Source organism: Arachis stenosperma, chromosome 4 (genome assembly GCF_014773155.1).
Source record: "Arachis stenosperma cultivar V10309 chromosome 4, arast.V10309.gnm1.PFL2, whole genome shotgun sequence".
In the NCBI taxonomy this organism is placed as follows: Eukaryota; Viridiplantae; Streptophyta; class Magnoliopsida; order Fabales; family Fabaceae; genus Arachis; species Arachis stenosperma.
Window position 1 is genome coordinate 64,791,993 of NC_080380.1, and position 14,985 is coordinate 64,806,977.

Sequence of the window (14,985 nt, forward strand, 5' to 3'; positions counted from 1 at the left end):
TTTTAGATAGTGTTATTAATTTTCCTAGTTAAGTATGTTGATCCTTGAACACAGCTACTTTATGAGTTTTGGCCATGAACATAAACACTTTGTTTTCCAGTATTACCACCGGATACATAAATGCCACAGACACATAACTGGTTGAACCTTTTCAGATTGTGACTCAGCTTTGCTAAAATCCCCAGTTAGAAGTGTCTAGAGTTCTTAAGCACACTCTTTCTGCTTTGGACCACGACTTTAACCACAAAGTCTCAAGCTTTTCACTTGGACCTACATGCTACAAGCACATGGTTAGTGACAGCTTAATTTAGCTGCTTAGGCCAGGATTTTATTCCTTTGGGTCCTCCTATCCACTGATGCTCAAAGCCTTAGATCCCTTTTACCCTTGCCTATTGGTTTAAAGGGCTATTGTCTTTTTCTGCTTGCTTTTTCTTTTTCTTTCTTCTCTTTTTTTTTGCCACTTTTTTTTCACTACTTTTTCTTGCTTCAAGAATTAATTTCATGATTTTTCAGATTATCAATAACATTTCTCTTTGTTCATCATTCTTTCAAGAGCCAACAATTTTAACATTCATAAACTTCACTATAAAAAATATGCAATGTTCAAGCATTCATTCAGAAAACAAAAAGTATTGCCACCACATCAAAATAATTAAACTAATTTCAAGATAAAATTTGAAATCCAAGTACTTCTTGTTCTTTTGTAATTAGGCACATTTTTCATTTAAGAGAGGTGAAGGATTCAGGGAATTATTCATAGCTTTAAGGCATAGACACTAGACACTAATGATCATGTAATGAAGACACAAACAAAGATAACACATAAAGCATAGAATCAAAAAATAGAAAAATAAAAACAAGAAAATTAAAGAACGGGTCCACCTTAGTGATGGCGGCTAGTTCTTCCTCTTGAAGGTCCAATGGAACGTCTGAGCTCCTCTATGTCTCTTCTTGCCTTTGTTGCTCTTCCCTCATGGCTATTTGATCCTCTCTAATTTCATGGAGAATAATGGAGTGCTCTTGGAGCTCCATCCTTAGTTGCTCCATATTGGAACTCAAATCTCCCAAAGAGGTATTGAGTTGCTCCCAATAGTTGTATGTAGGAAAATGCATCCCTTGAGGCATCTCATGAATTTCTTGATGAGGGACTTCCTCATGCTCTTGTTGAGGTCCATGAGTGGGCTCTCTTATTTGCTCCATCCTCTTTTTAGTGATGGGATTGTCCTCTTCAATGAGGATGTCTTCCTTTATGACAATTATAGCTAAATTGCATAGGTGACAGATGAGATGAGGGAAGGCTAAGCTTGCTAAAGTGGAAGGTTTGTCAGCAACCTTATATAGTTTTATAGGTATAATCTCATGAACTTCCACTTTCTCTCCAATCATGATGCTTTAGATCATGATAGCTCGATCTACAGTCACTTCAGATCGGTTACTAGTAGGAATGATGGAGCGTTGGATGAACTCTAGCCATCCTCTAGCCACGGGCTTAAGGTCATGTCTTCTCAGTTGAACCAGCTTGCTTTTGGAGTCTCTTTTCCACTGAGCTCCTTCTACACATATGTCTATGAGGACTTAGTCCAACCTTTGATCAAAGTTGACCCTTCACGCGTAGGGGCATGCATCTCCCTACACCATAGGCAAGTTGAATGCCAACCTTACATTTTCCGGACTGAAATCTAAGTATTTTCCCCAAACCATTGTGAGCCAATTCTTTGGGTTCGGGTTCACAATTTGATCATGGTTCTTGGTGATCCATGTGTTAGTATAGAACTCTTGAACCATTAAGATTCTGACTTGTTGGATGGAGTTGGTAAGAACTTCACACTTTATCTTCATCATTGGGAATCACTGCCTCCTCACTCTCTCCAGGTTCGGCCATGTTGGTCATGGTTATGGCCTTGTAGTCTTTCTTTGGATTCTCCTCTGTATTGCATGGGAGAGTGCTAGGAGGAGTTTTAGTAACTCTTTTACTCAGTTAACCCACTTGTGCCTCCAAATTTCTAACAAAGGATCTTGTTTCATTCATGAAACTTAGTGTGGTCTTAGATAGATCAGAGACTATGTTTGCTAAGCTAGAGAGACTATGCTCAGAGTTCTCTATCTGTTGCTGAGAAGATGATGGGAAAGGTTTGCTATTGCCAAACCTATTTTTCCTACCATTATTATTATTTAAGCCTTGTTGAGGCTTCTGTTGATCCTTCCATGAGAAATTTAGGTGATTCCTCCATGAAGAATTGTAGGTGTTTCCATAGGGTTCTCCCATGTAATTCACCTCTTCCATTGCAGGATTCTCAGGGTCATAAGCTTCTCCTTCAGAGGAGGCTTCCTTAGCACTGCCAGATGCAGCTTGCAATCCAGTCAGATTCAGAGAAATTAATTTGACTTGCTGAGTCAACATTTTATTCTGAGCCAATATGGCATTCAGAGTATCAATCTCAAGAACTCCCTTCTTCTGAGTTGTCCTATTGTTCACATGATTTCTTTCAGAAGTGTACATGAACTGGTTATTTGCAACCATTTCAATGAGTTCCTGAGCTTCTACAGGCGTTTTCTTCAGATGAATATATCCACCTACAGAATGGTCCAATAACATCTTAGATAATTCAAACAGACCATCATAGAAGATACCTATAATGCTCCATTCTGAAAGCATGTCAGAAGGACACTTTTTGATCAATTGCTTGTATCTTTCCCAAGCTTCATAGAGAGCTTCACCTTCCTTTTGTTTGATGGTTTGAACTTCCACTCTAAGCTTACTCATCTTTTGAGGTGGAAAGAATTTAGCTAAGAAGGCATTGACCAGCTTTTCCCAAGATTTCAGGCTGTCTCTAGGTTGTGAGTTCAACCATATACTAGCTCTGTCTCTTACAACAAAAAGGAAAAGCATGAGTCTGTAGACCTCAGGATCAACTCCATTGGTCTTAACAGTGTCACAGATTTGCAAAAATTTAGCCAAGAACTGATGAGGATCTTCCAATGGAAGTCCATAAAACTTGCAATTCTGTTGCATCGAGGCTTAAGCTCAAAGTTGTTTGCTCCAATCGGAAGAATTGAGATGCTTCTCCCATATAAGTCGGGAGTTGGTGCAGTAAAGTCACCAAGCACCTTTCCTGCATTGTTGGCATTGTTATTATTTTTGGCTGCCATGTCTTCTTCTTTTTCAAAAATTTCTGTCAGGTCCTCTCTAGAGAGTTGTGATTTAGCTTCTCTTAACTTCCTCTTCAGAGTCCTTTCAGGTTCAGGATTAGCTTCAACAAGAATGCCTTTATCTTTGTTCCTACTCATATGAAAGAGAAGAGAACAAGAAAGTATGGAATCCTCTATGTCACAGTATAGAGATTCCTTGATGTGTCAAAGGGAAAGAAGAATAGAAGGATGAGGTACAGAATTCGAACTTATTAAGAGGGAGAGAGTCTGAATTGCCAATAGAGGATAAGTGTTAGTCTTTAAATAGAAAGAGATGAGAGAGGGAGTTTTTCAAAAATTAAAAAGATTTTTGAAAAAGGGGTTAATGATTTTTGAAAAAGATAAGAAATAGTGATTAGTTGAAAAAGATTTGAAAATAATTTTAAAAAGATAAGAAGTTAGAAAAAGAAAGTTTGAAATCAAATTAACAGAGATATGATTGGAAAAATTTGATCTTAAAAATATATGATTGAAAAGATATGATTGAAGAAAATTTTATTTTTAAAAGGTATGATTGAAAAGATATGGTTGAAAAAGATTTGATTGAAAAAGATATGTTTGAAAAGATATGATTGAAAAGCAAATTTTTGAAAAATATTTGATTTTTTAAAATTAATGACTTGAATAACAAGAAATTAAAAGATATGATTCTAAAATTCAAATATTGAACCTTTCATAACAAGAAAGTAACAAACTTGAAATTTTTGAATCACAACATTAATTGTTAGCAAGAATTTTTGAAAATTTTAAAAGAAAAATGAAAAATATTTGATTTTGAAAAAGATATAATTGATATGAGAAGATATGAAAAAGATAAGATTTTGAAAATCAGTTTTAAAACTTGAAAAATTGAAAAAGATATGATTTGAAAACAAAATTTCCTCCTTGGTGCTATCCTGGCGTTAAACGCCCAGAATGGATACCATTCTGGGCGTTTAACGCCCATTTGAATTTTTTTAATTTTTAATTTTTAATTTTTTTAATTTTTTAATTCTCTGCTGTATGGCCTAGCCACAACCAAACTCTAAGTTTGGTGTTGAACCCCCACATTCAAACTCTAAGTTTGGTGTTGGGAGGCCCCAACAATGCTCTGAACATCTGTGAGGCTCCATGAAAGCTCACTGTCAAGCTATTGACATTAAAGAAGCGCTTATTGGGAGGCAACCCAATTTTATTTTTCTATGTTGTTTTCTTTTTTTAGGTTGATGATCATGTGGAGTCACAAAAACAACTGCAAAAATTAAAGAAAAATAAAAAATAGCATTAAAAATAGCATACTCTGGAGGAGAAACTTACTGGTGTTTAAACGCCAATAAGGGTAGCAGAATGGGCGTTTAACGCCCAGTCTGGCACCATTCTGGGCGTTAAACGCTAGAAAGAAGCACCAGACTGGTGTTAAACGCCAGAAAGAAGCAACAAACTGGTGTTAAACGCCAGAAACAGGTTACAGCTTGGCGTTTAACGCAAGGAAAGGAATAAAAGCTGGCGTTTAACACCAGAAACAAGCAACAGTTTGGCATTAAACGCCAACAATAGGGGCATTTTGCACGCCTAAATGGAGCAGGGATGAGAAATCCTTGATACCTCAGGATCTGTGGACCCCACGGGATCCCCACCTACCCCTCTTTCTCTCCTACCCTTCCACAACACTCTTCCCCCAATACCCCTCACCAATCAACTCATTCACTCTTTCCCATCACCTTTTCACCACTCACATCCATCCACTCTTCCCCAAACACCCCACCTACTTCACCTTCAAATTCAAAATTCATTTCCCTCCCAAACCTACCCAAGTCCATTCGGCCACTCTCTCTTCCTTTCCCTATAAATACCCCTCTTCACTCATTCATTTTCACACATCATAACCACTCTCCTACCCCCTTGGCCGAACCACACACCACCCTCCATCTCCTCCTTTTTCTTCTTCCTCCCCTTCTTTCTTTCTTTTTTTTGCTCGAGGACGAGTGAAGAGCTGAAGATTGATGGGTTAGAGGTTATAGTAAACTCTCGTTTTAATTATAGTTACTAAACCAAGCAATCAACCTTTCTTACAAACGTTTAGGTTGTCACAAGTAACAAACCCTTTAAAATTGATAACTGAGTATTTAAACCTCGGGTCGTCTTCTCAAGGAATTGCAGGGAGGTATGTTCTTATTATTGGTTATGAAAAAGTGTGTTTTGGGGTTTTGGATTAAGGTAAAAAGTTAGTTGAATGACAAGTAAAATAAAATAATAATAACTGGAAAATAAACCTTTGGCAAGGTACAAGAACTGGAAGTCCTATCCTTATCAATTGTGATGAGAATTGGATTTTAATCCCACTTAGTTAACCTTTACTAAACAAAGGAAGGTCAAGTGGACTAATTAATTTGATACCTAAAGTCCTAGTCTTTCCTTTGGAAAGGCTAGAGTTATTAGAACTCAAATTAATTAGCAACTCCCAATTTCAACCACTGCTTTATTTGACAGCTCAAGCGTCACTGAAGAGAGAACTTTTGCGTGGTCTAGAATTAGAATAAATTCCCGTTGCCAGTATAGCTTCTAAACCAATAAAAGTCTTTTCTTACAAAATTTTTGGTTGTCACAAGTAACAAACCCCTTAAAATTGATAACCGAGTATTTAAACCTCGGGTCGTCTTCTCAAGGAATTGCAGGGAGGTATGTTCTTATTATTGGTTATGAAAAAGTGTGTTTTGGGGTTTTGGATTAAGGTAAAAGGTTAGTTGAATGACAAGTAAAATAAAATAATAATAACTGTAAAATAAACTTTGGCAAGGTACAAGAAATTGGAAGTCCAGACTTAGTTATTCTTATCAATAATAATGAAAGTTGAATCTTAATTCCACTTAGTTAAACTTTGCTAAAGCAAAGGAAAGTCAAGGGACTAATTAGTTTAACCTTCGAATCCTATTTATTTCCTTAGAAAAGGTTGGGATTATTGAAGTTCAGTTCAATTAGCAAAGATAACAGTTATCAATTATGTTAAGCTAAGATAACTCCTGAGTTACTGATTTCTTAACCAAGACCAAAAGGATAAGAAATTGAAATCATAAATCTAAAAACATCTCAATAATATATAATCCTAACATGAAAAGTTCATAAGCCAATTGGGCAACATAAATCAAATACCAATAAAAGCATAGTATCTAAAATAAGAGATAAATGTAAAGTAAAGGAAATATTGAACCTGATGAAGAGTCGAATTAAATCCTAATTTCTAAAAATCCTACCTAAATCCTAAGAGAGAGGAGAGAACTTCTCTCTCTAAAAACTACATCTAAAACTAAAAATTATGAATTATGAAAGCATGATGAGTCTCTGCAAGTTCCCTGACTTTAATCTGTGTTTCTGGGCCAAAAACTGGGTTGAAATGCGGCCCAGAATCTCTGCCAGCGACTTTTGTAATTCTGCAGATCGCGCACATCATGCGATCGCGTCATCCATGCAGACGCGTCATTCGCGTTTTTCCCTGCCACGCGTTCGCGTCGTCCACTCTTCCGCGTCACTTGTGCTTTTCCAATCCGCGCGGTCGCGTGAGCCATGCGATCGCGTCACTATGATTTCTTCTATTTCACGCGGTCGCGTGAGCCATGCGACCGCGTGACTTTTTGCTGGTCATCTCCTCAATTACTTGTATTCCTTCCATCTTTCCACACTTCCTCTTCATTCTCTAAGCCATTCCTGCCCTATGAAGCCTGAAACACTTAACACACAGATCAAGGCATCGAATGGTAATAAGAGAGGATTAAGATTAGCTAAATTAAGACCAAAAAAGCATGTTTTCAATCATGTAATAATTTTAGGAAGGAAATATAAATGCATGCTAATTATATGAATAAGTGGGTAAAGACCATGATAAAACCACACAATTAAACACATTGTAAACCATAAAATAGTGGTTTATCTACCTCCCCACACTTAAACATTAGCATGTTCTCATGCTAAACTCAAGGAGACCAAATGAATGAGTAGGGAAAGGCAAGACTCCTGCAATGCAACCTATGAATGTGAATGCAACTACATGCTAAAATGATTCTACCTACTTGGTGAAAAAGTAAATAAATCTTTCAAGAATAAATATGAACTGGATTTCACTAACTCAAATCACAAAATACAATATAAATAACTTGCAAGAAGAAGATAGCTCATAAAAGTAGGGTGATGCCAGGGCATCTTGGCTAGTTTTACTAGCCATTTTTTGTATGCTTTAGGTTGGTTTCATGCATTTTCTTAGGAAATAAGCAAGTATTTGATTGAAAATGCAATCATACCATGATTCAAGCAAAAATTGTGAATTTTGAATGATTTCATGAGAATTATGCATAAATTGAATGATAAATTGGATGATGCATGATCCCATGATTAAGAGCAAGACTTTGATGCACTTTGTTTGAATGATTTAGGCCAAAAGAAGAAGAGAAGAGCCACGTTAGTTACACTAACGTGGGCACTACCGTGGAAGGAAGGAAAGCCCCAACGCTAGTGAGAAAAGTTAGTGGCATTAACTTTGAAGAAAGGGGTATAAGCCAACGTTAGTGGAAAAGGTGAACGCCACTAACGTTTTCGAAGCAAAGAAGACTTGCATTAACAGCCACGTTAACTACATTAACGTGGTAGTTAACGTGGAAGGAAAGGAAGATGCCAACGTTAGTGGAAAAGGTGAACGCCCCTAACATTTTCGAAGCAAAAAGACTCACGTTAACAGGCACGTTAACTTAGTTAACGTGGTAGTTAACGTGGAAAGAAAGGGAGATGCCAACGTTAGTGGAAAAGGTGAGTGCCACTAACGTTGGCGAGGCAAAAAAAGACCCACGTTAACTTCTTAACGTAGGCAAAAGTCCCACCTGGCAGCCTGACCATGCCTTCTTCAAACACGCATAACTTGAGCCACAAAGCTCCAAATGAGGTGATTCCAGTGGCATTGGAAAGTAGGATTCCAGAGCTTTCTAAGCATAAATGGCACTACATGGTTGACACTAAATTTGAGGGAGAAAATCTGCCCCGAAAGTGCAAAGATGAACATGGTATCAACCTGTAGTAAGGCCAACTGGCCTCTTCACATTCCAAGAAGTATAACTCGAGCTGTAGAGCTCCAAATGATGCGCTTCCAGAGGCGTTGGAAAGTAGACATCCAGTGCTTTCCAACAATATATAATAGTATGGGGTGGACATTAAGTTTGAGCCCCTGATTGCTAGCATTATTGTGACTTACGTTTTCCACTAACGCTAGTCGCTAGCGTTAACGTGACTCACATTTTCCATTAACGCTAGCGACTATGCCAGCGACCATGTCCACTTCAAAGGAGCATAACTTGAGTTACAGAGATCCAATTGAGGTGATTCTAGTTGCGTTAGAAAGCTGACATTCAGAACTTTCCAAAGATATATAATAGTCTATAGTGGGCATGAAATTAGAGCACAAACAAGAGGCATCTTTTAAGCCCCAAAAAATACCAAAGCAATAAAGCCAAGTCACCCTGGACCTCAATTTGATTCACTTCTCTTGGACCACCCAACCTCAAGGAAGCAAGCCCACAAGTGTCAACCAATCAAGGCCACAAGAAGCATCTAGAATAGGAATTTTCATTTAATTGTAATTTACTTTTAATTTCATTTTGTAATTTAGGAGAGCCTATATAAAGGCTTTAGTTTTTACTTTGAAATGGGACTGAAGGGAACACAGAAATTGGGGATTGGAAGAGGGGTCTTCGGACTCCCTCCCCTCACTCACTTTTCCTTCTCTTATTTTCTTTGTACTTTTCATTTATGAATTTGGAAGTTTCAATGTTAGTTTTAATCTTCATCTTTACCTTCCTGCACTTTCTTCTTTTCTATTTTGGTAGAGCAATGATCAACGAACTCTTTTCATTGGGTTAGAGAGCTCTATTGTGATTCAATGGATCAATTATAGTTTTCATTCTTCTTCTTCTTTCTTTTCTCTTGATCTTACTAGAAAGCTTTCAATCTTAATTCATTTGGTTAGTTGTCTTGGAAAAGAAACTCTCCATAATTGGATCTCTTTGGAACCTTGGAAGAGGAATGAAGAGATCATGCTAGAATTGCTTTCTCATGCTGGACCAATTTGGGTTGGGATGGATATGTGACTATAATCTTACCAATACTTGAATTGGGAAATGTATGTGGTATAATCAGTGACCATACTTCATCTCTTCTCATGAGCAATTGACCAAGGAATTGGCTATTGATCAAGATTTGAGAGATTGGATTACCAAGGAATTGGAATCCAATCACTTAAGATTGCCAAGGAGATCAATGAATGCATTGATTGAGGGAGAAATGAGAATGAACTTGATCCGGAGGATTGCAATATCTCTTGATCCCAATGTTCATTTTATTTTTAGTTCTTACATTTACTTTTCTTGCCATTTTACTCTTCTGCACTTTATAGCTTTTCTTTACTTTTATGCCATTTACATTTCCTTGTTACTTATCACTCCAATATGATTTGTCTAACTAGGAGAATCAATTAATCATTGTTTGCTTAATCCGTTAATCTCTGTGGGATTCGACCTCACTCTATTGTGAGTTTTACTTGACGACAATTCGGTATACTTACCGAAGGAAAATTTATTGAGAGACAAGTTTCCATGCTTCACAGGGAACATAGAATTAAGCACTGAACCCTTACTAGTAGTGTATATCATTCTAACTTTCAAGTGTCTAGGGTCAATTCTCTCAATTCTCTACTAATCTTGTTTTCTATAGCTTGTTCTTCATCTAACAATCAACAAAAATTTAATGCACCAATACACAAATCAAGAGGTCTTTTAAGGGTTGTAATGGGGTTAGGGTCAAGGTAGGATTGTATCCGGCCAAGTGGACTAAAATCTGAATCCTTACTTAACATAAACTTTCCACCTAACTCAAGACAATTCATTTAATTAAAATACAAAATCCAACTTCCCATTAACTGTGTTTACTACATATTTATGCATTCCAAGTTTTGAGTGCAGCTCATATGCATTGATTTCACTTATTTATTTTGGGGTATTTTGTCCCCTTTTATTACTTGCTTTTTTTTATTATTCTCAATGCATATGATTAAGGTTTTGAATGCATAAACATGTTCTTAACATTTTTCATATTTTCACACAAAGTCTAACATACTCAATTCCCAAACCAAACGTTTCCAAACCCACTTTTCCCTACACTTAATTCATGAGCATTCTCACTACTCTAAGCTAATCAAGGATTCAAATTAGGGACATTATTGTTTTTCACTTAGAGTTAGTGATGAGCTAAAGTAAAGAACAAGGGGTAAAATAGGCTCAACATGGGTTTGCAAAGGATAATAAAAGGTAAGGCCATAAGGGTATGTAAGCTCAGTGAAACAAGGCCTCAATCATATAAGTGCATGCATACATCAAATAATGGAAATATAGAATTAAGCATGACAAAGATCACAATTTTAGAGAGAGAAACACACACCAAAAATAAAATATTGGTTGATAAAATGCAACCAATCAAATAGGCTCAAAATCTCACTGGTTTTGTGTGTTCGAGCTCTAAATTATGTTCCGAAATAATATTTCTTCAAACAAGTTTTTCAAAAAGTTTTATTCAAATTAGTGAAATACTATAAAAATTTCTTGAAAAAGAAAATATTACTTTAACCAAGTGGTAAAATATGCAAAAATCAAACAAATATGCAATCAATCATGCAAATGCAACAATGAATAAGGAAAATAAACCATTGGTGTTGAGATAGAAGAGTAACTAACCCATGGAGATCGGTATCGACCTCCCCACACTTAAAGATTGCACCGTCCTCGGTGCATGCTAAGATGTGCAGGTGGACGGGTTGCTTCAACTGATGCTTTTCTCCAAAGATTGAGCAGATGAACTTGTTTGTCTCCCCAGTAAGAAGCTTTTCCTCTCCCTTTGTGGTGGCCATCCTGAAAAAAGAGGGAAAAAAAGAAAAAGTAACCTAGAAATAAAAATAAGAATATAAATAAAGTCTGGGTGGGTTAATGCCAAATAATGGGGGTCTCAATTACATGGTAGCTACAACATGCAAGTGAGAAAATAGTGGATACGCATGGCATATCAATAATGTAAAAATTTGCAAAAACGAGGGAAGAGAGTGTGGGTAAGGAGAGATAATATAAATTCATGTCAATGCAAAAGTGATATAGGTATAAAAGATTGACATTGATATAAATAATATTATCTAACCAGAATAAAATAAGTCACTAAGCACTCAAAATAATTCAAGAGAAGATGCAACAGTTAAATAAGAAAATTCAACACCAAAGAAAAAATAATGAATTTAGAAAAGAAGGAAGAATATACACTAAATTAAAATGCAATGAATGGAATATGCAAATAAATAAAATGAAAGATAAGAAGAATGAGAAGGGAAAAAAGTGAGTAAGAAAGGAGGGAGGGAAAAAATTAGGATAAGCTGTGCAGCGCAAGCGACGCGGACGCGTGGGGCACGTGGTCGTGCGACTTGTGCTGATACTGATTGACGCGGTCGCATCGCATGGGGCATGCGATCGCGTGAGTGGACTTTAGAAGAATGTGACGCGGTCGCGTGGGTCACTGGTGCACGAAATTGCAATCACACTTTTGCAATTCCCCACAACTAACCAGCAAGTGCACTGGGTCGTCCAAGTAATACCTTACGTGAGTGGTGGACGAAATTGTGATCACATCAATGTAGTACTCTTTGTTATTGTATGGAATCATTATTATGGCTCTTGGCTATGTGTGGACATAACTCCGTTCAACTTAACCAGCAAGTGTACTGGGTCATCCAAGTAATACCTTACGTGAGTAAGGGTCGATCCCACAGAGATTGTTGGTATGAAGCAAGCTATGGTCACCTTGTAAATCTCAGTTAGGCAGATTAAATGGTTATGGGTTTCAAAAATTAATAATAAATAGAAAATAAAAAGGGATAGAAATACTTATGTAAATCAATAGTGGGAATTTCAGATAGGCGTGTGGAGATGCTAGCAACCTTTCGAATCTATACTTTCTTATTGCTTTCATCCAATCCTTCTTACTCCTTTCCATGGCAAGCTGTATGTAGGGCATCACCATCATCAATGGCTACTTTTAGTCCTCTCGGGAAAATGGTCCTATGCGCTGTCCCTGCACGGCTAATCGTCTAGAGGCATCACCCTTGTTGATAGCTACATCCCATCCTCTCAGTGAAAATGGTCCAAATGCTCTGTCACAGCATGGCTAATCATCTGTCGGTTCTCAATCAGGTTGGAGTAGAATTCCTTGATTCTTTTGCGTTTGTCATCACGCCTAGTCTTCAGGAGTTTGAAGCTCGTCACAGTCATTCAATACCGGAATCCTACTCGGAATACCACAGACAAGGTTAGACTTTCCGGATTCCCGGAATCCTATTCGGAATACCACAGAGAAGGTTAGACTTTTCGGATCCCCATGAATGCCGCCATCTATCTAGCTTATACCATGAAGATTCTGTTGGGGAATCTAAGAGATATGCGCCCGGCCTAAAGTAGAACTGAAGTGGTTGTCAGTCACGTGCGTTCATGGGTAAGAATGATGATGAGTGTCACGGATCATCACATTCATCAAGTTGAAGTGCAACGTATATCTTGGAATAAGAATAAAAGAGAATTGAATAGAAAATAATAGTGATTGTATTGAAACTTGAGGTACAGCAGAGCTCCACACCCTTAATCTATGGTGTGCAGAAACTCCACCGTTGAAAATACATAAGTGAAAGGTTCAGGCATGGCCGAATGGCCAGCCCCCTGAATGATCAAAAGACCGAATGATCAAAGACTAAACAGTCAAAAGATTAAACTGTCAAAAGATGTCTAATACAATAGTAAATTATCCTATTTATACTAGACTAGCTACTATGGTTTACATGAGTAAGTAATTGATGAATAAATCCACTTCCGGGGCCCACTTGGTGTATGCTTGGGCTGAGCTTGATCTATCCACGAGTTGAGGCTTCTCTTGGAGTTGAACTCCAAGTTAAAACGTGTTTTGGGCGTTCAACTCCGGATCATGACGTGTTTCTGGCGTTTAACTCCAGACAGCAGGGAGTCTCAAGAATCCTACTCAGAATACCACAGATAAGGTTTAGACCTTCCGGATTCTCAAGAATGGCCGCCAATATATTCTAGCTTATACCACGAAGATTCTGGTTAAAGAATCCAAGAGATATCCACTCAATCTAAAGTAGAACAGAGGTGGTTGTCAGGCACACGTTCATAGGTGAGAATGATGATGAGTGTTACGGATCATCACATTCATCAAGTTGAGGAACAAGTGATATCTTAGAATGGAAGCAAGCATGATTGAATGAAAAATAGTAGTAATTGCATTAATCCATCAAGACACAGCAGAGCTCCTCACCCCCAACCATGGGGTTTAGAGACTCATGCCGTAGAAGGTACAGTATGAAATGTGTAAAGTGTCATGAGGTGTAGATACAATGTCAAAAGGTCCTATTTATAGTGAACTAGTAACCTAGGATATACAGAAATGAGTAAATAACGTAAAAATCCACTTACGAGATCCACTTGGTGTGTGCTTGGGCTGAGCATTGAAGCTTTCATGTGTAGAGACTTTTCCTGGAGTTAAACACCAGCTTTTGTGCCAGTTTGGGCATTTAACTCCAACTTTTGTGCCAGTTCCGGCGTTAAACGCCGGGAATTCTGAAGCTAATTTGCATCGCCAGTTTGGGCCATCAAATCTCGGGCAAAGTATGGACTATTATACATTTCTGGAAAGCCCAGGATGTCTACTTTTTCCAACGCAATTAAGAGCGCGCCAATTGGGCTTCTGTAGCTCCAGAAAATCCACTTCGAGTGCAGGGAGGTCAGAATCCAACAGCATCTGCAGTCCTTTTGCAGCCTCTGAATCAGATATTTGCTCAGGTCCCTCAATTTCAGCCAGAAAATACCTGAAATCACAGAAAAACACACAAACTCATAGTAAAGTCCAGAAAAGTGAATTTTGAATAAAAACTAATAAAAATATAATAAAAACTAACTAAAACATACTAAAAACATACTAAAAACAATGCCAAAAAGTGTATAAATTATCCGCTCATCACAACACCAAACTTAAATTGTTGCTTGTCCCCAAGCAACTGAAAATCAAATAGGATAAAAAGAAGAGAACATACTATAGACTACAAAATATCAATGAAACTTAGATCCAATCAGATGAGCGGGACTAGTAACTTTTTGCCTCTGAACAGTTTTGGCATCTCACTTTATCCTTTGCAGTTTAGAATGATTGGCATCTATAGGAATTCAGAATTCAGATAGTGTTATTGATTCTCCTAGTTAAGTGTGATGATTCTTGAACACAGCTACTTTATGAGTCTTGGCTGTGGCCCAAAGCACTCTATCTTCCAGTATTACCACCGGATACATACATGCCACAAACACATAACTGGGTAAACTTTTTCAGATTGTGACTCAGCTTTGCTAGAGTCCCCAATTAGAGGTGTCCAGGGTTCTTAAGCACGCTCTTTTTGCCTTGGATCACTTTATTTATTTATTTATTTTATTTTTTTTGAATTCACTGCTTTTTCTTGCTTCAAGAATCAATCTGATGATTTTTCAGATCCTCAATAACATTTTTCCTTTTCTATCATTCTTTCAAGAGCCAACAAGTTTAACATTCTTTCATCAACAAATTCAAAAGACATATGCACTGTTCAAGCATTCATTCAGAAAATAAAAAGTATTGTCACCACATCAAAATAATTCAACTAGTTTCAGAGATGAATTCGAAATCCTGTACTTATTGTTCTTTTGTGATTAAAGC